Here is a 22,755-nt window from a genome sequence, read left to right as displayed (position 1 = left end):
CGGCCTTAACTGTCCAGCCCGGTTCCCAGCGGCCTGGTGACTTGTTAGCTGGACCCCGGTTAGAATGCTGGGGCCGAGGGCTCCGGCCACCACCCTTGGCCTGCGAGATGCCTCCGGAGGGCTCTGGATTAGGAGTGAAGGGGGGAGGTGTGGTTGGTCAGGGACTGGCTGTGTGGCCGGGGCCAGTGAGCACTTACTGAGGGCTGGCTGCTCCACACATGGGGCTGTGAAGAGGCAGCTCGCGGGCAGCAGGGGCCTCCGTGCTGGGGCCAAGCCCTGCCCCGCGCAGAGGTGGGCGTTGGGTGCCCTCTGGGAGTGAAAGGCAGACCTTGTCCGTCAGAAGCGTGGTCCTCCCTGGCTCGAAGCCGCCGTGGCCTTGGGGGAAGGCTGCGTGTTTCCCTCGGACCAGAACCAGAGACGTCTCCACTGCTCTTTCCGTTCGGTCACGGATCTTTCGGAGAAAGCTGCGGCTTCCTCGCTGTGCTGAGACGCTGGGACAGACTCGGGGTGTGGGCCGGGCCCCTCGCCCCTGGTTGGCTAAAGCTCATGGAAGTGTTGATCTCTCACTAGGAAGGGCTGTGGCCAGAAGCCACACTGGCGATCCCGTGTACTGTGCCACCAGAGCCTGTGCCGGAGGTAGGAGGGGATCCCGGCTCCTTCCCGTCCCAAGGGCGGGGCTCTGTGCCGGGCTCTCCCGCTTGCCGTGTCCGTGTGGCCCGTGGCTCCTGCGCAGGGGAGCGTTTCCTGGGTGCTGGGCCTGGCGAGATGTGTTCACGCGGCTTCGTCGTTTTAAAACACACCTAAAGGAGCAGAGAGGCTGAGGGCCACGCCGTGCTGCGTGGAAGGGGCTGTAGCTGGGGTCCTGGCTGTGCTCTTGGGTGTGCAGATGTCAGGAACCCCAGTGCTGTAGGGACAGGCGTGTGTGACCGCTCCTGGGCACTTCGGGCCGGAGCGTCTGGAAAGAAGTGGAGAACGCTCCCCGGCCTCGCTCCGCTTCGCTCGTTCTAAGAGGACGGTGAGGAAGGGCCGTCCTGGCCGTGCTCGCCTAGCACCAGTGTGGCCGTCAGACAGTTACGCGAGTGAGTGGAGGGGCAGAAGCCGCCCCGTCCGTGTTGGGAAGTGGACTTGGGGTGCTCAGCGAGCCACAGGGGCAGACCGCAGCAGTGCCGTGTCTCCTGCTGCAAGGACGGCGGGGGACATGTCTTTCTGCCTGCGGAGCACCCCTGCCCTGCGGGTTCCTGGCCGGCAGTGGGGCCTGGTTGTGACCCCCTGGCCCCCGAGGGCTTGGGGCGCCCACCCTTTGAGGCTCTTCTCCCGCTCCCTCTCGGGCCGTAGGGCCTCACCAGGAGGCAGGCTCTTCAGTGTTCATTTCTAAATATAGCCCCTGCTTCTGTTTTTAAAAATAGTGCATGCTTCCCGGAGGATCCTGGACACAGTTCCCATCCATCCCAGGGTGGCTGTTGGAACGTGGAGCCCACTCTGGGGCTCGGGGCGTTGTGCCCAAGCTCTCGTCCTCTTGCCTTCCCAGACAGGGTGCAGGCACAGTTGAGGTGAGCGTGTGATGTCCTGAGGGCTCTGCCCTCGGGGCGATGGAGTGTCCAAGGCCGAGGAGATGCTGGGATGGCACGGCCCAACCTGGCCAGCCCCTGGGGCGCCCACTCCTCCCTGACTCTCCAGACCTGGGGCATGGAGCTTCCCCAGGGAGGTAGATACAGGTGCAGACCCCCCCCCCCCCATGCATCCCCATGTACCCTGGACATCCCTACGGGTTCCTGTGGTCTCTGGAAAGTTTTCCCCACCAGTGGTCTCCTGGCCTAAAGATAAATGGGAAGTGGGGCTGTGGCTGCCTGGTGATTTGCTGGGGAAACTGGGGAAGGGTCTTGCCTTGGCTATTTATTTATTTATTTATTTGGAAGGCAGAGTTACAGAGAGAGGGAGAGATGGGGGCCGGGGCAGAGAAAGCGCTTCCAAATGGCTGCAACAGGAGCCAGGAGCTTCCTCCAGGTCTCCCACATGAATGTGGGGGCCCAGATACTTGGACCATCTTCCACTGCTTTCTCAGGCTCATAGCAAGAAGCTGGATCAGAAGTGGAACAGCCAGAATTGGAACCAGCACCCACATGGGATGCTGGCATTGCAGGGAGCAGCTTTACCCGCTACACGGCTCCGTCAGTTGGCTCTTACGCCACCACTCCTGTATTACCAGTAACGGGGAGGGGGCTCCAGGGCCTGGAGCCTGGGGGCTGTGGGTGAGCAGGTGTCCTGTGGTTTAAGTAAGGAGCCTTTTCCAGCTTTCGGTTCACTTCATGAACATAAGGGGGTTAGGGTTAGGGTGGCTTGGCCCCTGGGGTAGGTGAGAGAGCAGCCCTGCCCCCTAGGGCAGATGAGAGAGAGAGAGAGAGAGCAGCCCTGCCCCCTAGGGCAGATGAGAGAGAGAGAGGCAGCCCCACCCCCTGGGGCAGGTGAGAGAGAGCAGCCCTGCCCCTTGGGGCAGGTGTGGGAGGTAGCCCCACCCCCTGGGGCAGGTGTGGGAGGTAGCCCCGCCCCCTGGGGCAGGTGAGAGAGAGGCAACCCCGCCCCCTGGGCAGGTGAGAGAGAGCAGCCCTGCCCCTTGGGGCAGGTGTGGGAGGTAGCCTCTCCCCCTGGGGCAGGTGAGAGAGCACAGCCCCGCCCCCTGGGGGGGCAGGTGAAAGAGAGGCAGCCCCGCCCCCTGGGGCAGGTGTGGGAGGTAGCCCTGCTCCCTGGGGCAGGTGAGAGAGAGCAGCCCCACCCCTTGGGGCCTGGGCGGCAGACATGACCTGCCCCGCTATCACTGTCTGGACTCTCCTGCCAGCAGAAACCCCTCCCAGGTCCTAGTGGCTTTGTGTGCCTTCTAGTTCATGAGACGATGGGAGATGACAAGAAGAGAGTGGAGGCTGGGTGCCCCAGGCACGTGATGTCCAGAGCAGAGCTGGGGTCCTCGCACTCCGTGGCAGCACGTGTTTCTAGAAGAGGGGAGGGCTCACCCACTGTACTTGACCTGATGTTTTCATGTGTGAAGCAGGCACGGCAGGGGGCTTGGCGGGCCTGTCCACAGGGGGCTGCTGTGGGAGCCACACTCTGCCACTGCCCACATGCCCGTGTGGACGTTGTTCAGGTTTGCGGCCATGCGTAGGGGACCGGCATCAAGCGCATGCTTTGCAGGGTCTTGCACCTCCCTGGAGTTGTGCCTGTGGGTAGGTGAGTGAGCCTGCCGCCCAGGACGGCGGGGACTCGGTGAGTGAACCCAGCTGTACCCATGCAGGCTGATTGTGACTGAGAAGCTCAACCCAGTTCTTGTCCGGTCTGCCTTCATGTTTGGAATTTTCTAGGTTAAGCATTCTTGTTTGAATACAGTTTGGGCAGAAATTGTATCTTTTTATGTCAAAAATATACAGGCAGGAAAGTTGGGAGGCCTTTTGCCCTTCTTCTCTGGGCCTGGCAAAGTGGCTGCCACAAAGAGGGGCAGAGCCAGTCTGTCTCCACCAGGGCGTGCGCATGCCGTGTCTGGAGCAGGCCGTGACCCCACTCGTGACCCAGGCCAGGAGCTGCAGATCCACGGTGTGCCACTGGTGTCAGGCTTGGCGGAGCTCTCTGGGCCACAGGAGTGAGGCGCGTCCCTGCCATCGCTCAGAAAACCTCAGGACATTGAAGGTTTGCCAGTCAGCCTCCCTGTGCCGGCCGCCAGCCCACCTGCTGTCATCATGTCAGAGCCTTTAGATGAGTGACAGAGACGGTGGCTGTGAAACAGGAGAACGTACACGTCTGTGCTCGGACGAGGAAGCATCCCGAGCCCTCTCGGAGCTGCTCCACACAGGCCTGTGTCCCCACTAGAAGGGTGACCTGGGCACAGAGGCTGCGGCCAGGGTGCCACCTCCTGACAGACTCCAGGTGGGGGGGGGGTGGCAGGGGGCGGTGGACGCTGCGGTTGGGCCCTGTGAGTCTCACCATGTGCTCCGGGCTGACCGCTTGTGCTGCAGGTGGTTTACGTGTGTGTGTGTGCATGAACATGGATGTGTGCATGGATGTGTGCGTGTGCATATATGCGTATCTGCAAATATGCATGCACGCTTGGGTGTGTACATACATATGTGTATGGCATGTTATGTGTATGTGCGTGCAGGTGTGCATGTGTGCGTGTGTGTGTGCGTGTCTGTATATGCACGTGCGTGTGTGTGGTTCACTTTGGAGTCTGTCTTGTGCGCGACGGGAAATGCTGACTGCGAGTTGTTCCTGATTCCCGTTGAGTAGAAGAGGGAACAGCATCCCAGCATCCATCTGCCTGTGCAGCACGACGAGACAGTTTTTGTTTTTTTTTTAAATTTATTTTATTTATTTGAAATAGTTAGAGAGAGAGGTAGAGACGGAGAGAGAGGTCTTCCAACTGCTGGTTTACTCCTCAGGTGACCACAATGGCCCGAGCTGTGCCGATCCGAAGCCAGGAGCCAGGTGCTTCTCCTGGTCTCCCAGGCGGGCGCAGGGCCCAAGGACTTGGGCCGTCCTCCATTGCTTTCCCAGGCCATGGCAGGAGCTGGATCAGAAGCGGAGCAGCCGGGACTGGAATCGACGCCCCTGTGGGATGCCGGTGTTTCAGCCAGAGCTCTAACCCGCTGTGCCGCAGCGCCGGCCCTGGGAGTTTGCAGGGGACGCTGGCGTCTGTCCAGCGTGCCCCCACGCCCGGTCCCCTGTAAAGCAGCGTGTGCTGTGAAGATCAAGCTCCCAGGGCATTGAGCAGTCTGCTGCGCGCTGAGCCTGCACGTGCCGTCATCCTGTCCTGTGATGCCCTCTGTCCTGGCGGGCGCCTGGCTTGTGGCTCTGCGCTGCCAGGCTACTGACAAAGTATCACCACGTCACCGTGCCACCACCTGGCGTTGTCATTTCATGCCTGCCGCGTGCCCAGTGTTGACAAGCCCGTGTGAGCTGATCTGGCGGTATGCAGCAAGTGCGTGAACCGGCAGCAGGGACCTCCCCTGTGCCAGGCTCAGGCCCCAGCCCACGCGGGCGATTTTGCTGCTTCCAGCCTCCAGTGGGAAAGGACCCAGGTTAGGTGACCGGTCCGAGGTCTGCTGCCTTCCATGGGGGCCACATTTGCACCCCACTGGCTGACTCTAGGGTACATCTGCCAGCCTAGCGAGGTGTGGCTCCCGGGGAAGGTGCTGTTTCCAGAGCCAGCTGGCAGCCAGGGGGCCTTTGGGCTGGATAGGGGCAGGCCTGCGACCTTGGGCTGAACTTGAGCAGGATCCTGGGGGAGGGGCCTTGGGGTGCACTGAGGTCCCGTCTCCCCGAGAATACAGAGGAGTACAGAGGGTGCAGCTGCGAGGGAGGGGCCCCTGGTGCCCGGGGGGCCGGGGAGGTTAGACACAGAGGGCTGGCGCAGACCAGGAGGGTTGTCGCTGGGGCCACGGCTAACCTTGGCTGTCGCAGCTGTGAGTAAAGGACAAGCTGAGAGCGTGATGAGGAGGAGGACCTCAGAGGACACAGCTGGACAGCTGCGGAGGGAAGGCAGCAGGGAGGCGTGGTTCTCTCCTGTTCTGGGGAGCGGGGCGCCTGCGGCCATCCTGGGACGAGGGATGGAGGGGAGGGTGTCTCCCTCGAGGACAGCACAGGGGCGAGAGGACGTGGCGTGAGCATTCCACTGGCCGCCCGACAAGGAAACGTGGCAGAGAGGCCATGAAAAACTGACTTCAAATCGTCAACTTTGGTGGCAGGGACCCTGCCCTCCCTCGCTCCCTCAGCCCTGGGGGATTAGCAAAGGCCAGGCTGGTACCGGACCCTGAGGTCTGCGTCCAGGTGACCACTCTGAACTCAGGGCTGGTTTCCTGCTCAGTGCAGCAAGCTGGTAGTATCCTGGCCTGGGGTGGGGTGGGGGGTGGGGCGCAAGGCTCGGAGACGTCAGGTGGTAGGCCTGTTCCTTGCCTGTGCTCGGGACCCTCCTTGCAGAGTGCGTCCTGGCTGGGAGTGTCCGTGTGCCTGCTCCACTGTCAGGGAGCAATGGGGAGACGTTCTAGGGCAGGACTGCTGCCTAGCTCCCAGAGAACCACCTTGTGGTGAGGTGACTGGCCTGAACCGCGGTCTGGCTTCTCCAGCGTGCTGCTCTCTGGTGCTTCCCTCCGTCCGGACGGTGCAGCTGCTCAGCGCGGGAAGGTTGGCGACAGGCGTGCTTAGGGACTCGGCTGCCCAGCTCCTGTAGAGTTGGAAAAGGGAAACCCTGGCTGACCCGTGGGGAGCGCAGGCCGGGCCGTGGGGAGCGCAGGCCGGGCCGTGGGGAGCGCAGGCCTGGCTGTGGGGAGTACAGGCCGGGCTGTGGGGAGCGCAGGCCTGGCCGTGGGGAGTACTGGCCTGGCCGTAGGGAGCACTGGCCTGGCCGTAGGGAGCACAGGCCGGGCTGTGGGGAGTGTGGCCGTGGGGAGCACAGGCCGGGCCGTGGGGAGTACAGGCTGGGCCGTGGGGAGTACAGGCCTAGCCGTGGGGAGTACTGGCCGGGCCGTGGGGAGTACAGGCCGTGGGGAGTACAGGCTGGGCCGTGGGGAATGCAGGCCTGGCCGTGGGGAGTACAGGCCGGGCCGTGGGGAGTGTGGCCGTGGGGAGCACAGGCCTGGCCGTGGGGAGTGCAGGCTGGGCCGTGGGGAGCGCAGGCCTGGCCGTGGGGAGTACTGGCCGGGCCGTGGGGAGCGCAGGCCTGGCCGTGGGGAGTACAGGCCTAGCCGTGGGGAGTACAGGCCTGGCTGTGGGGAGCACAGGCTGGGCCGTGGGAAGCGCAGGCCTGGCCGTGGGGAGCGCAGGCCGGGCTGTGGGGAGCACAGGCCAGGCTGTGGGGAGTGCGGCTGTGGGGAGTACAGGCCGGGCCGTGGGGAGTACTGGCTGGGCCGTGGGGAGCGCAGGCCTGGCCGTGGGGAGCACAGGCCGGGCCGTGGGGAGCACAGGCCGGGCCGTGGGGAGTACAGGCCTGGCCGTGGGGAGCACAGGCTGGGCCATGGGGAGTACTGGCCAGGCTGTGGGGAGTGTGGCCGTGGGGAGCACAGGCTGGGCCGTGGGGAGCACAGGCCGGGCTGTGGGGAGTGCGGCTGTGGGGAGCCCAGGCCGGCTGCCTTGGTCTTGGTCATAACCACGGTGTGGTTTCCCCTTCCCAGATCCTCTGCTGCTGACCCTGTACGTTATGTTGAAGAGAGCAGGTTTCGCGTTAACCTGGGTTCTCGGGCAGGCCCTCATTCCTACCTTTTCCCAGTGGCCAGCCTCAGTACCAGCCATGTGAGATTAGTGGATCACTTTGCATTTGAGTAGCCAGATCCGTTGTGGCCACTTTTGCCTTTCCCTTGATTTTGAAATGAACTTCTTAGAAGTAAGTGGTTGACATTGGGCCCTGGGATTCGGCCACCACCTGGCTGTGCCATCACGAGCAGTCACGTGCACTCTTGGGAAAAGCCGTCTCCTCCCAGGGAAGCCTGGGGGAACTCCGGCATCCTCATCTTCATGGGACGAGAGTGGTGGCACTCAGCACGGTGGCTGCTGATTGGTGAGCTGCCTGGCATGGCATCACTGGAGGCACCTTCTGTGGCCAGGGAGGTATCCCCGACTCCACGTGTCGGATGCTGAGGCCTGTTTTGGTTAAGGGGGGATGGGTGGCTTTGGCCTCAGGTGCGATCTCCTTGGCGGAGGCGCAGGTGGTGTGAGGTGTGTGCTCAGTCGCAGGGCCTGGAGTTCAGGGGGCACCTGTCTCCCCTGTCTTCATGAAGAGCACACAAGCAGCATGGGGTCTGGAAGTGTGGAGCCCTGAGGCAGGCCTGGCTCGGCCTTCCCCACCACTGGCCGACTCTGGGCTGCCCGGACAGGGGGACGCTCCACTGTAGTGAGGCGCCAGGCGATGCCCTTCCCATCTGCTCAGAGAGGAGGGGTGGCCTGCGGTCCCTCCCCAGGGCTCCTGCGGGTCCAGTGGGGATCGAGTCATCCCTTGCATAGTGTGGTCCCGAGCAGAGAAACCAGCACAGGGCCCTGCCTGGGGTCTCCTGCGGACCCCGAGGGTGGGCTTGTGGGCCGGCTGCTGGGAACGGCTTGACTGTGCGTGGACGGGAGGGTGAGGCGGGCTCCTTGCGTCTCCCTTCTCCTCCCGTCTTCCCACTACCCAGAAGCGTGCAGAAGAGGGCGCAGGGCCGAGCGGGCGGGAGACGTCCTGTGAGGACTGCGGAGGCCTGGCTGGCTGCAGCTCGAGGAAGGGCACTGCTGCCATGTGCCGTGTCTCTTGTTCTGCACGGACACCGGGCCCCACGCCTTCCACAGAGCCACAGAGGGGAACAGTCAGGTCTATCAAGCCCGACAGTCCAGAACTTTCTACGATGGTGCACGGGCTCTGTAGCTGCACTGCCACAGGGGCTTCCCCTGGCCAGATGAGCTGTGGAGCACTCGGGAACTGCATTTTGGATAAAATTCAGTCCCTGTGAGTAACCACATGTGGCCCGTGGCCACATACTGTGCGGCTCTGAGGGCCCACAGGGACCCTTGGAGGATCCCTGTTGATTGAGGTACTTGCACACAAGAGCATACTCCTTTTGCTTTTCCCAGCTGGGATCAGGAGGGGAGCACGTGTGGGGGTGGGCTGCTCCAGCTCCTGGTTGCTGGGAAGGGGGCTGCAAGAGCCGTCGTGGTCACGGGGGGGGGGGGGGGGTTGTTCCGGGGCTTTGTTCAGGGAGCTTACTGAAGGGATCCTGGAGACGTTCACAGGGTGCGCTGCAGGGAGACCTCAGGAGCCGTCACCAGGGGCTGGCGCGGTGGCGCAGTGGGTTAAAGCCCCTGCCAGCAGCACTGGCAGCCCACATGGGCACCAGTTCTAGTCCCGGCTGCTCCACTTCCGATCCAGCTCGCTGCTATGGCCTGGGAAAGCAGCGGAGGATGCCCCAAGTCCTTGGGCCCCTGCACCCATGGGGGAGACCCGGAGGAAGCTTGTGGCTCCCGGCTTTGGATCGGCTCAGCTCCAGCTGTTGGGGCCATTTGGGGAGTGAACCAGTGGATGGAAGACCTCTCTCTCTCCGTCTCCCTCTCTACAAATCTGTGTTTCGGATAAATAAAATCTTAAAAAAAAAAAAGGCTGTCACCAGTCTCCTCTCTACCCCCTACCCTTCAAATCCTCCCAGTGCCCAGCCCGTGTCCCAGCACTGGTTCACCTGTGTGAGTGCACTGTGATCGAGCAGGCCGAGTCCAATGTCTGTAAACGTCACTGGGGACCCACTTGCAGTGGGGACCTCACTCTATGGGTTGCTCCTCAACTCGTCTACGCAGGGAGTGTGTCTTTGTTCCTGTGTGCTCTGCCGAGGCTTAGCCAGCCACAGATACTGGTCATTAAGCTGCTCCCCCTTCATGCAGACCAGCAGGTGGGCTGCCGTCCCGCGGCACCCTCCCAGCACATGTCCCTGTCCCAGCGAGCGCCAGGGAGGTGGGCGGGCCCTGGAGCACGTGCTGCCACTTAGACCACAGCCGTGTTTCCCTCAGACTGTGCAGCTGGGTGCAGGTGCCCTCGTCCTGGGTGTCGTGCCGCGGTGTGTCGCTGGACGTGAGTAGCCCTGCTCGGCAGTAGCCTTCTTGCTGTTTCAAGAAGAAACTAAGACGCTGCTGTGCAGGGTGGCCCAGTGGTGACGCATCTGTCACTCCCGTGCTGCCAGGTGTCTTGACTTTTGGAGATTCACGAGGGTTTGAGGCTTGGAAAGGAGACCAGGGAGTCACAAAGGAGGGCGCTGCGACACGGTGCGCTCCGAGGACATTGCCTTCTTCATCCTGTGACACCGTAGGTCTACGGTGTCTGAAGATTAGGTAAAAGTAGTCCTCGGAGTTCTGTTGGGTGAATTTAAATGCCATTCTGGCCTAGCTCTGTGAGCAATGTGATGGTTTCCACATTGTGGGTCTGGAATGCTCCTGTCGTGTGCGTGATCCCAGGGATTTAGGGAGGAGGCTGTGGTGGGGTGTGTGGGGCTTGAGAAGACCAGCTGAGAGCGCCCCCTCAAGGGCTGGCGACTGCGGCACCCAGGGCCCCCGGCTCTCAGACTGCTCGCAGTTGCACTTGAACTTGAGGCTGCCGCGGCCTCTCGCTGAGGTGCAAGGGCTCTGCACGTCTGGGTCCCTCCTCCCTGTCAGGTTCTGGATGACGGGGGCCTGTCTAGGGGAGCAACCAGCTCAGGCACGGAGCCTGGGCTTGACCCTGGACTTGACCCCAGGTCTGTCTGCTCCTGGAATTCTCGTACCTTGCATTCGTGCCAGCATGTGGGTGCGCGCCCAGCAGGGTTTGGCAGGTGCAGCTGTGTGTGCGGCGCGTGCTTCCTGTCTTTCTCAGCACCCCTCTGTCTGCACGGGGGTGGCCGCAGCAGCTGGGGTGGCAGTGACTGGACTTGAGGCTCCCGTGGGATGGACGTGTTTCTCCCGGACGTTCAAGAACGCCATGTAGTTTTTACGTGGCGTCTTCCGTCGCTCTCCAGGTCTCTGAGGCGATGGGCCTGGGTTTCCAGGACGTTATTTTCATGTCCGTGGTCTCTGGCAGGGCACGGCCCCGTCTGCTGAGACTGAGCAGGGCGGGGGGGGGGGACTGATCGTGGCTTCCGTGGTACTGCTCGTGTGGCCTGCGCCCACAGCGCTCCCTTTGCTCAGATGGCCACCTACCAGGGCACTTCAGCAAATTCATGGAAAATAGAATTAAATGATAAGCTTATTTTCGTACAGACATTTTTGGTGTTCTCGTGTAGGTTTCTTCATAGTGCACGTTTTCCAGGAACTCGTTGAAGACTGTTTCTGTGTGTTATACATTGTTGGCTCCCGTCTTGCCGCAGGGATGTCTGTGGCATGGCTGCTCTGGGCAGTGTGGGATTCCTTCTGAAGTTCAGTGCACTTCACTGCCCACCCCCATGCGGGCGGTCAGGGTGGTGTCTGACCCCCGGACTCCCCTCCCTCCACTCAGATTGGGGAAATGCCCGCTGCTGTGGGAGGCGCGGGGCTCAGGTGCGCCTCTGGCTGCCTTGTCTGTTTCTGCTTCTGTGTGCGCTTCTGCCAAGTGCCTCAGCAGGATCCGAGTGGCGCTGGCTCCTTGGTCCGAGCGATGCTGTGTCCCTGACTGGGGACCGGAGCCAGGGCGCAGGCCTGCCTAAGTGCTCTGTGATGTAAACACAGGCGGAAGTGAGGTTGTGCTGCATGTCCCCTGCACCCCGGGGAACGTCTTTCGGAAGCTCTAGATGACTGTCCACTTACTTGGCAGGAGCAATCAGAGGACTGACTGTCAGGGACATCAGAGCGGGGAGCTCCGGCATCGTGTGTCTCACACAGGCCCGGTCAGGGAGTGGAGCTGTGGGAGCCCACCCTCCGGGACCCCGTCCCATCCCAGCCACGGGCACGTTGGGCGGTGCCACCCAGTGTGCTGCTTAGTGCTGGGTTTCGAGGACAAGAGCCAGACGTGGCCAGGCAGAGTACCCCCCAAATGCCGGCCAGCATGGTGACCCTGTCGGGAGGCAGGGCTGCAGGAAGGGTCCCGGCTGACTCTGGAGGTGGAGCGTCAGCCCCGGCTGGCTGGCTGTGTCCAGAACCGAGGACTGGCAAATGACAGGAACGCAGCAGAGACCCCGCCCATGGGGCGTGCATGTGCCTGTGTGCAGTGTGCATGTGTGCGGAGCTCAGTGCGTGCTGACTGCACGGCTGCTGCTTCCGTCTGAGCAGGCACTGGTCGGGCGCTGCCCGTTTAGTGCCAGTGACCCTGGGTGTCCCCGAGGGTCTCAGCCTCGGCGTCCTCCTCTGTAAGGTGTAGGCCTCTGTGAGGCAGGGTCACTGTGTGCAGGAGTGGGCCCCGGTGACGGCTCTCACTGCAGCGGTGGCGGGGCCCTGTGCTATGAGCAGCGCCTGCCAGGGAAGCCTGGGTTGGCCACGAGAAGGTGACGGGGCTGTGGGACGGGCGCCTCCCAAGTGGCGCTGGTCATGGTGAGGACGTGGTCAGGACAAGAATGGGGTGGGTGTTCGGTGCAGCCAAGACACTGCTTGGAATGCCGGTGTGCCATATCCGAGTGCCTGGGTTCGAGCCCCTGCCCTACCCCCAGTTCTAGCTTCCTGCTGATGTGCATCCTGGGAGACAGCAGGTGATGGCCAAGACCTGGGGTCCGGTGTCGCCACCCACGAGGCAACCTGGGTGGAGTTCTGGGCTCCTGACGTCTGCGTGAGCACCGGCTGTGCTGGGCATTTGGTTAGGGTGGATGGGAGCACCCTGCGTCTTTCCCATAAATGAGGTAATTAAGAGTTTTATAGAGAGAACGACCACACACCTGGACTGGAGGCGTGGACTAACAGAGCCGAGCGAACGGCGGGGACAAGTGACGCTGACCGAGCGGCCGCGCTGCCTCCTCTCTCTCACGTCAGCCTAGTGCCTGCTCATTTTAGGAAACTACCAATTCAGCGCCTCTGTAGATGGAGAAAGGGGCCCCGGACTCCTCTCTTCTCCCGTCGCCTGAAGTCCCGCGGCGAGCACTCGGCCCCGTCCTTGGGCTGTCAGCTGGGCTGTCCCACGGCTGCTGTCCGAGAGCTGAAAGCTGCAGCTTTGCGCTCCCCTTGCCAGCGTCCGCAGTTCTTCCTGTGCCTGCGGACGGCCAGGGGCGCTGTCCTGTCCCCGGCCTGGGAGGGCCGTTGTCATGGCTCCGTCTAGAGCTGGACTCCCAGCTCGCCCTGTGTCCCCGTGTTCCTCCTGAGCCAGAACTGCGGCTTCTCCTCCATGGCTCTAAGGCTGGGACCTGGCCGCTGGCCGGGGAGGTGGCATCGGTGGGGTTGGGGAAGGTGAGCTCCTGGCTGACCCCAGCTGGGCGGTCCCCTCCTGCCTCCCCGCTCCAGCCCCACGGGCGGCCTGTCATCTCCAGCTGTGCTCACGTGCCTGGCCCCAGCCGTGGTGGACTTTGGGTACCTGTGAACCGTCCCCCACGTGTTCCCCAGCCCCTGGTGGAGGAGCCTCTGCATGGTCAGGTGCCTGCTGCTTGTCATCCGCCCAGCATCCTCTCCTCTCTGAGCGCAGTGGACCCAGCGCCTGAGGACCTCTGGGTGCCCTCTGCCCTCCCATCCTGGCCCTGGATGCCTAGTGCATCGAGCTGCCCATGTGCCTGTGCCACGGCTTCTAGAAGAGCCTGCTGAAGTTCAGGTGTGCCCCGGAGCCCCTGCTGCAGCCCCACACAGGCTGCCATTGTCCATGTCCCCACCAGGAGGGGACACATCCCACCCGCTGCGTGTCCCCCCAGGCTGTGGGGGCTCCTCACCTCTGAAGGGGCAGCCAGACCAGTAGCAGCAGTGTGCTCCTGTCCCCCACCCCCCAGGGCACACACACACACACACAGGGAGGTAGCAGTAGTGTGCTCCTGTCCCCCTCCCCCCAGGGCACACACACACACACAGGGAGGTAGCAGTAGTGTGCTCCTGTCCCCCCACAGGGGACACACACACACACACACACACGGCGAGGTAGCAGCAGTGTGCTCCTGTCCCCCCCCAGGGGACACACACACACACACAGGGAGGTAGCAGTAGTGTGCTCCTGTCCCCCCCCCAGGGCACACACACACACACACAGGGAGGTAGCAGTAGTGTGCTCCTGTCCCCCCCCAGGGGGGACACACACACACACACACGGCGAGGTAGCAGTAGTGTGCTCCTGTCCTCCCCCAGGGGACACACACACACACACACAGGGAGGTAGCAGTAGTGTGCTCCTGTCCCCCCCCAGGGGACACACACACACACACACGGCGAGGTAGCAGTAGTGTGCTCCTGTCCCCCCCCAGGGCACACACACACACTCACACACAGCGAGGTAGCAGCAGTGTGCTCCTGTCCTCCCCCAGGGGACACACACACACGGCAAGGTAGCAGTAGTGTGCTCCTGTCCCCCACCCCCCAGGGCACACACACACACACACAGGGAGGTAGCAGTAGTGTGCTCCTCCCCCCCCAGGGGACACACACACACACACACACGGCGAGGTAGCAGCAGTGTGCTCCAACCCCCCCCCCCCAGGGGACACACACACACACACACAGAGCGAGGTAGCAGCAGTGTGCTCCTGTCCCCACCCAGGGCACACACACACAGGGAGGTAGCAGTATGTGCTCCTGTCCCCCCCAGGGGACACACACACACACAGAGTGAGGTAGCAGTAGTGTGCTCCTGTCCCCCTCCAGGGGACACACACACATACACACACAGGGCGAGGTAGCAGTAGTGTGCTCCTGTCCCCCCCCCAGGGCACACACAGGGAGGTAGCAGCAGGTGCTCCTGTCCCCCGCCCCGGGGGGGGGGGGGCTGTGCCCAGGCCAGGGTGCTCTCCAGATGCTGCTCAGAGCTCTGCTGGACCCAGCACCTCCTCTCAGCTTCTCTCCTGGTTCTCAGCCCTGTGTGCCCTTAGGGTGGCCGGTACTTGACTTTTTGGGGGACAGGGTGAGGGCTCCTTCCCTGCCCCCTGCTGGGGGACATTTCTTACCTCTGACTGCAGTGGGAGGGGCATTACTGAAATGGGGTTTTCTGGAGCCTGGCATTTTGAAGCGGGTTTCAGTTCCTTACCTAGAAGGCTGGGCACAGGGCGGGCCCTGGTCAGACCTGTGTGTGGGAAGCAGTGGCCGCTGATGCTCCGGGGGCTCCAGACAGAAGCCAGCCAGGCCATTGCCAGCTTGCGGTATCTGGGAGCCCCCTGGTCCCCTTGGGGACACTCTGGGGACAGCAGTTCTGAGGATCGGCCGGCTGCAGGAGGCCCTTCCTCGACCTCAGGGCCTGGAGGCCAAGCCGCCTCCAGGGCTCCCGGTGTGACCGGCCAAGGTGGCTGTGGCAGGGGCTGCTGGGCCACCTGGGAGCTGGAGCCTGCAGGCTGGGCAGGTGTTCCCAGCTCGTTTCTGCGCGATGCTTAGTTGTCGGTGACCCTGCATCTAATGGGATTTACTCTTTGCTGTTTGGATGAGAAGTTAACATTGCAAGCTCCCTCTGTCTCTGGAAGGGACCTGCCTGGATCTTCCTGGGAGTGTGCTGCGTGCCCTCTGCCTCCCAGCCCTGCAGCCCCTGGAGGTTCTCTGGTTCCCAGGGACTGTGCGCTACAGGCACATCACCTCCACGGCCCCTCTCCAGCAAAAGAATGAACGTCTTCTCCGCCTGAGTGCCCGCCTCTCGTTTGCCCAGACTGGGGCCCCTTGGGGATCCTGAGACACACCCGATGTCCAACCTCACCTGAGCGCCCAAGGCACACGCATTTCCCTCCTGTGGGACTCGCGGTGCGTCTAGAGGAGGGGCTGGTGGGCTGTGTTCTCCAGGCCCTGCTCTGCCTGCCCATGGTGGCCCTGGACTGCCCTGAGATCTGGGCTCTGGATCAGCTGTGTGGACCCCTGATTGCTATTCTCATCACAGCAGCTCTCAAAGGCCTGTGGATCACGTGTCTAGCCAGCGGCCAGCACTGGGCAGGGCAGAGCCAGGCAGCCAGGGCACCGTGTTGACGGCCTGAACGGGCAGGGCTGAGTCAGAGCTTCCCACTGCCCTGATGTAACGGGCAGCTTTCCGCAGGTGCGCCGGGGCTGCGGGTGCTGGGGACCCCTGGGCTGCCCCGCCGCGTGGCCACGTGCAGGGCCCTCCTGGGCTGGGCTCCTCTCCGCTCAACGCCAGCCACAGAGGACAGCACTTTTCCGACCGGGCGGCACGGGAGCCTCTGGGCTGTCCGGAGCTCAGGTCCTTTCTCTGGAAGGTGCTGCTGGGCGTTCGGAGGCTCCTGTCTGATGTGCGGGCTGGAGAAGAACACGTGAACGCACCCCTCGGCATCTCCAGTGCTGGCCTCCCACCCCCCCACGCGCGCCAGGCAGGAGCCCGGGAGCCTGCGCGCCGCAGGCCCGAGCAGCAGGCCGTGTGGCTGCAGGCCGCAGGCAGCTCCCACTGGCACCCACAGACCCCCCGCTGCAAACAGGGCTGACGGGGCCCCTGGGCCCAGCCGTCCTGTGGTCTCAGTCTCCCCACGACCTCGTCCTTCCACACGGAGACATAAACACACAGCCCGGTGGGTGTCGCGGCTGCTGTGGCTGTGTGCTCTGGCCCCCAGGCTGGCTCTGCAGGCAGAGGGGACCCGGACTCCCTCCCTGCGGAGGGTCTCTGGCCGCCCCTGCTGCTCCCGCACTTGAGGCAGCTTCGCCACGCAGAGGTGTCCAGTGAGGGTGCTGGGGGTGTGCTCAGTGCTTTCCCGGTCAGGGCCCTGGTTAATGTTCCGCGGCCATGGCCGTCTGTCGCAGCAGGCTCCTGGCACCCGGTGTCCTGCTGAGCGGCTTCTTGTCCTTTGTCTTCAACTTCCTTGCCAGCTGCCTTGTGTGTTCGCCAGTCCACTCGGGTCAAACCTCAGGTTAAAATCTCAGCCTAGACCCTGCTGTGCACTGCATAATTGCCCCGGGGAGGGGATGCAGTCTGGTCTCTTCCTGCCCCGAGGGCGTCATAGAACAGCTTGGTGAGTGATACATTGCTTCTGTGTGTGTACGTGAATGGGTGTGCGTGCAGGCCTGTGTACTCCCCTACCCCAGTGTTGCACCCGGCCTGCCTGCTCTGAGACCCCAGTCCTTCCCAACCTCCTGTGACAGTGAGGTGCCCAGGGCTATGCACTTGACCGCTGCCCCTCAGCATGGCACACCACACACTGGCCAGTGCAGCTCACGGGCACCAAGTGTGCTCCGCTCTGTCCTGATGTAGGAGCCCGCATACCTCACGGGGCAGAGCACGTGCAATAGGAAGGTCTGGTGAATGGAGAATGTTAGCTCACACGTGGAAAAGAAATTGAATTAAACTTCGTAAAACTTGTGGATAGATTTTAGGCTTCCATTAAGAGACTTGAATGGAATTCTCCTGGTTTATGTAGTGTCTTTTTTTTTAAGACTTATTTATTTGAAAGGCAGAGTTTACATAGAGGGAGGGAGAGAGATTTACCTGTGGTTCACTCCCCAAATGGCCACAGTGGCGGGAAAGGGGCCCACCTGAAGCCAGGACCAGGAGCCTCATTTGTGTCTCCTGTGTGGGTGACAGGGGCTCAGGGACTTGGGCCATCTTCCAGTGCTTTTCTGTGAATATTAGCAGGGAGCTGGATTGGAAGTGGAGCGGCCGGGACTCAAACCAGCGCCCGTGGGGGATGCCGGTGCTGCAAATGGCAGCTTTACCCACTTACCAAAATGCCAGCCTTGTGTAGTGTCTTTGATAAGTAAAGCCAAATAATAGAGTGTGAGTTTGTATTAACTCTGCCGACATTTTTTTAGAGTGGTTTGATTGGAAAATAACTTACCTTTGTATAATTGCTAGAGCCCTGTTTTATGTTCGTTTGTCTTTACTTAAATCTGAAACCATTAGTGAAGATTGTGTTCCATGAGCATCCTGGAAGCAGTGAGCCCCCAGAAGGCCAGTGGCAGCGCAGAGGGTTTGGAGTCAGGGGAGCTGGCCTTTGCGGAGGGGCGTTTCCAGCTCTGGGTCCCAGGAAGCCTTGGCTGGGCCCTCTCAGCTCCTGTGGCTTCCGTCTGGGCACAGGGAGCCCAGGTGTCTGCTTTGCCACACCTCCTGCCTCCCACCCCGCAGTCAGCAGCCGGGAGGGGGACCCGCGTCCCTTCTCATGCACCTTGTGTCGGCACAGTCCTGGGCACACGTGTGGTGCTCGGTGAAAGCTTAGGCCGTGACGGAGGAGAGGGGGGTTCCCGAGACACTGTGCCGAATTCCGCAGGTGCACGCGCTGTGTTAGGGTCCCAGGAAGTCTGCGTGCAAGGCGATTGTCCTCAGCCACCCGGACCCTCCCGGACACAGACCTGCCCTCTGTCCTTACTGCTTCTCATGTCTTAGTAACAGACTTCCTTGCTCAAGGCCGGACAGGTACCCTGTGTGTTTTCCCTTTAAACCTGGGACGTTTTGGCTTTTGTGAGGCTTTGATGTGTCCTGTGCCCATTACATCCTCCGCCCCCACCCCGACTCCTTTACCAAAAGAATTCCATCTTACCTGAAAGGCAGACAGAAGAGAGAGAGATCATCTGTCTGCTGGTTCTCTTCCCAAATGTCTGTCACAGCCAGGACCAGGCCAGGCCAAAGCCAGGAGCCAGGGGCTCCATCTGTATCTCTCGCGGGTGGCGGGACCCAAGGAGCCGAGACTGCTATGGGATGCGCGTTAGCAGGAGCTGGGTCCGGAGCCGAGGGGCCAGGACTGGTACCAGGCACTCCAGTGAGCGCGGCTCCAGCTGCTGAACCAGGTGCCCACGGCTGTCCCCTTTAGATGTCCGTGACTGGGGAAGCTGAAGTGCCTGTGGTCGGTGTCCCAGCAGCCTCAGCTGTGCAGGGCTCTGCCCGGGCCGGGGCTTCCAGCGGCGTCAGCCTGAGCTCCAGCCCCTGAGCGGCGGCTCCTCCAGGAACAAGTTCTTTGAAAAGCCAGCCTGGAAACTTGGTTGGCACTGCTTCGCTCGGTGTGGATGAGCGGGGAGAACCGACGTGTTTGTACTGCGTGTGTTTGTGTCGCATCTTCCTGTAGCCCGGGTCTCCAGAATCTTCCAGCAGACTTGTGATTTTCTCCATAAAGGTGCTGTGTGGGTGTTAGATTTATTCTTTGGTTGATTGCAATTTGTTTTTCTGCCGTTGACAATTTTTTGTTTGAAGTTTTCTGTTGCTATTATATGGAAATATAGTTGGTTTTGTGCTTTGTTTTTATCCACTCATTTTACTCAAAATCTCAGAATCTCTAGACATCTTCCTGCTGCCTCTTCAGGATGTCCGAGGCAGAGTGGCCATGGTCTGGGCTCTCTGCTGGCTGGGCCGGAAGTGAGCCTGCAGGAGGCGTGGACACCAGGCCCCCCGGGGCGGCCCTGAGCGTGGGCTGGGGAAGCGTCTGACGCTCTCCAGTTGACAAGTGATGTTGGATGCAGGCCGGGAGGTCCTCACTGTGCTTTGGTCGCCCAGTGCTTCTGCACGGTTTGCAGTGCGACAAGTCGCCCAGAGTTTTCCTGTCACCCGCCCTCGGTTCACATGCTTTCTGATACATTTCTTTTTTTGCTTTTTTCTTTTTTTAAAAGATTATTTATTTATTTATTTGAAAGTTATAGTTACACAGAGAGAGGAGAGGCAGAGAGACAGAGAGAGAGGGGTCTTCCATCCGCTGGTTCACTCTCCAATTGGCTGCAATGGCCAGAGCTGCACCAATCCTAAGCCAGGAGCCAGGAGCTTCTTCCGGGTCTCCCATGTGGGTGCAGGGGTCCAAGGACCTGGGCCATCTTCTACCGCTTTCCCAGGCCATAGCAGAGAGCTGGATGGGAAGTGGAGTAGCTGGGACTTGAGCTGGCGCCCATATGGGATGCTGGCACAAATTAGGTTTGGTAGAACTGTAGGATTTTTTTGTCTGTTCCTGGATCTTACTGGCTGGTCGTTTTCTTTTCTGAAGTCACCTTTTCCCCCTAATGTTCTGGAAGCATCTAAGGTTAGAGTTACTTCCTCCTTCTGTGTTTTGGAGAGTTAATATGGAGAACTGTTTGGGGTTCATGTCTCCTTGTTTGTTTTTAAACCACTGAGTTAATATCCTTAGTGGCTACCAAAAGTCTGACTTTTTAATTCTTTTAGTATCAATTTAAGGTAAGGGTTTTTAAAATTTCATTTAATTTTAGTGAGTTTTAAAAATTTTATTTAAATTTTCAGTTTTATTATCATAGGGTTGTGTATGATTTAAAAATCGTATAACATCTCTGCTGGGCTTGTGGTTACGTGCCCGGTTCTTGTCTAACATGGTTTATTCTTCTGACCCATCTTAATTTTGTGAGCGCTCTGAAGAATCCGCTGCTGACTCCGCGGATCCCCCTAGTTGAGGGTGCGTTTGTGAAAGGCTCCGGCCGCTCGGCCCTGACTGCTCTCGGGCTGTTTCCGTCTGTTCCCACTGTTCCTGCCTGACTCCCACAGCTGCCATGCAGCTCGGGAACCCTCAGTCTGTGTTACCCCTGACCCCAGGGTGCTAGGGTGCACGCCACAGGTGTGGACCCGTAGTGTCTTTCTGTTCACTCGCAGTGTTTTTTTTTTTTAACTTTTATTTAATGAATATAAATTTCCAATGTACAGCTTATGGATTACAATGGCTTCACCCTCCCATAACTTCCCTCCCACCCGCAACCCTCCCCTCTCCCGTTCCCTCTCCCCTTCCATTCACATCAAGATTCATTTTCAATTCTCTTTATATACAGAAGATCAATTTAGTATAAAGATTTCAACAGTTTGCACCCACATAGAAACACAAAGTGAAACATACTGTTTGAGTATTAGTTATAGCATTAAATAAAAATGTACAGCACATTAAGGACAGAGATCCCACATGAGGAGCAAGTGCACAGTGACTCCTGTTGTTGACCCAACAAATTGACACTCTAGTTTATGGCGCCAGTAACCACCCTAGGCTCTCGTCATGAGTTGCCAAGGCTATGGAAGCCTTCCAAGTTCGCCGATTCTGATCATATTTAGACAAGGTCATAAAAGACAGGGTGAGGATAGCAACCAGTGATCCTAAGAGTGGCATTAACCAGGTCTGAACTATTATACAGCATTAAGTGGGGAAGAGGACCATCAGTACACACAGGTTGGGAGTAGAGCCATTGGTGGTAGAGTAGAGGTTATGATTACAAAGGAATGAGGCCCAAGTGCACTAGACAGGGTCTAGAACAAAGGACAGAGTCATTATTAGAGGAGCTAAGAAAGGTGCTGTCTAAGCTACAATTAAGTTTTCTGATTGAGAGGCAAATAGAGCCTGACAGAAGGGGCTTGATAATAATCTGTTGGGCTTTAGGCCTTGTAAGTTAAGAGGCCCAGACCTATCTATCTCTTCACGTGGGGTATATCCTAAGGGAGGTGTGAACCTCCTAGGGGAAGGCACTCTGCTGACTTTCATTACTTGGCTGACCTGGGAGGAGAGCTGGCCAGGTAAAGGCAGGGGGCATCTCTAACAAGAAATTTACAGTTCTGCCTGCAATGTTGCTGACCCTGCGTGGCCATACCCTCAGCTGCAGTGGTCACTTTGGAAGTTGGGCTGAGTGAAGGGCTTTTCAGCTTAGAGATAATAAGATCTGTGGCTCTGACCTGGGCATCCTTCGACTCCAGGGCAGGTCCATTTCCAGTGATCCAACTCTTGGCAGAGCTGCCAGGGCTCTTCACAAGCTGACTTCTGCTGAAGCCCAGGCTTACCACATTGAAAGCCACTGCAGTGGACTGGCCTGTTGGGTCTCCTTGAGGGCAGATCACTGTACAGATCAGCCATTAATAGGCCTGCCACCCATTGCTTCTGATGCCGAGCTTTCTTTTCCTCCTGGTTTGTGTTAAAGCAGACCAGAGGATGCAAGTCAAGGGAGTGCCCGTGTCCCATCTCTAATCTTCGGTGGCCTGAACTACAAGTCTATAGTCACAGGCATGTTCTGTAGTAGTTTTTCTAAGGTAGACAATGCCCATGAGAAAAATTATATTCTCACTTAAAAACTTTGATTCCCTTTGGTCTGAAAGGGAGGTTTTTTCTACTTACTGTTTAATTCACTGATAGCAAAGTGAATCTAGCTATGAGATTATTATTTAAGCTCTTATTTTGGCTATGCTATTACAGAAACATGTTAGCCATCTCTTCTATAAGGTCTAAAGATTAAATTGTGCATCCTACAGATTCCTTCATAATAGAATTAGTTTCCTACCTTGTCACTTGCAGTTTTCACACACTCTCTGAGCACGGTGTGGCTTGGATGTGATGTCTGGAGAACGGCCCTTCGTGTCGGGGCCTTCCTGCCCAACACACACCTCCCCGTCTGACGGCCAGAACAGCGTCGGACAGCCTTGCCGAGGGCACGCTGGACCGGAACCCCACCAGCACCCCTCCAAACCGTAGAGGTCACCCGAGACCAGGGCCATCTGGACACTGTCCTGGTGAGGGAACTGAGTCCTGATGACCAGAGGAGGCGGGAGGGGTCCCGGGTGGGCCCTGGACAGTGAAGGGCACGCCGGAGCCCAGGAAAGCTGAGCCGCGGGCGTGCGTCAGTGGCTGTGACAGCCAGCGTTGGCACCGCTGGTGACCGTGCGTCCTCACAGAAGACACTCCTGCTCGCAGCATCCACCTGTTCTCGTCCAGGGCCAGGTTCCCAGGACGCCCGGCGCTTGTGTCCCTGCTGAGCTGGCGCTGTCCTCGGGGGTCTTTTCCTGTCTTGCTGGTGCGGCTCCCTGGGTGCAGCTTTAGCAGGGGTGTAGTGGCACGACCTGCTTTCTGTTTATCTGAAATGTCTCTGTTTTGCCCATATTCTTTTTTTTAAAAAGATTTATTTATTTATTTGAAAGTCAGAGTTACACAGAGAGAAGGAGAGGCAGAGAGAGAGAGAGAGAGAGAGAGAGAGAGAGGTCTTCCATCCGCTGGTTCACTCCCCAGATGGCTGCAATGGCCAGAGCTGCGCCTATCCAAAGCCATGAGCCATGAGCTTCTTCCGGGTCTCCCATGTGGGTGCAGGGTCCCAAGCACTTGGGCCATCCTCCACTGCTTTCCCAGGCCACAGCAGAGAGCTGGATCAGAAGAGGAGCAGCTGGGTCTCGTACTGACGCCCATATGGGATCCTGGCACTGCAGGTGGCGGCTTTTCTGCTACGCCACAGTGCCGGCCCCTTGCCCATATTCTTGAGTGTTTGGTTTTACAAAACTTCAAGGTGTGCCCCCTGCCCCCATCACACTTGGGACCATCTCCCTCCCTCTCTGGGCCCACGGCTGGCCGTGCT

General features: G+C 59.8%; 1 protein-coding gene across 5 annotated transcripts in view; it reads left to right on the top strand.

The window, feature by feature from the left end:
- Positions 1-22,755, top strand: part of HDAC4 (histone deacetylase 4) — a 326,302-nt gene that overhangs the window by 83,332 nt on the left and 220,215 nt on the right. The gene's annotated exons all lie outside the window — the stretch shown is intronic.

This window comes from Lepus europaeus, chromosome 1, assembly GCF_033115175.1.
Source record: "Lepus europaeus isolate LE1 chromosome 1, mLepTim1.pri, whole genome shotgun sequence".
NCBI classification, from domain to species: Eukaryota; Metazoa; Chordata; class Mammalia; order Lagomorpha; family Leporidae; genus Lepus; species Lepus europaeus.
Note: the sequence above shows the minus strand (reverse complement) of the source record. Positions and strands in the feature narration are given on the sequence as shown.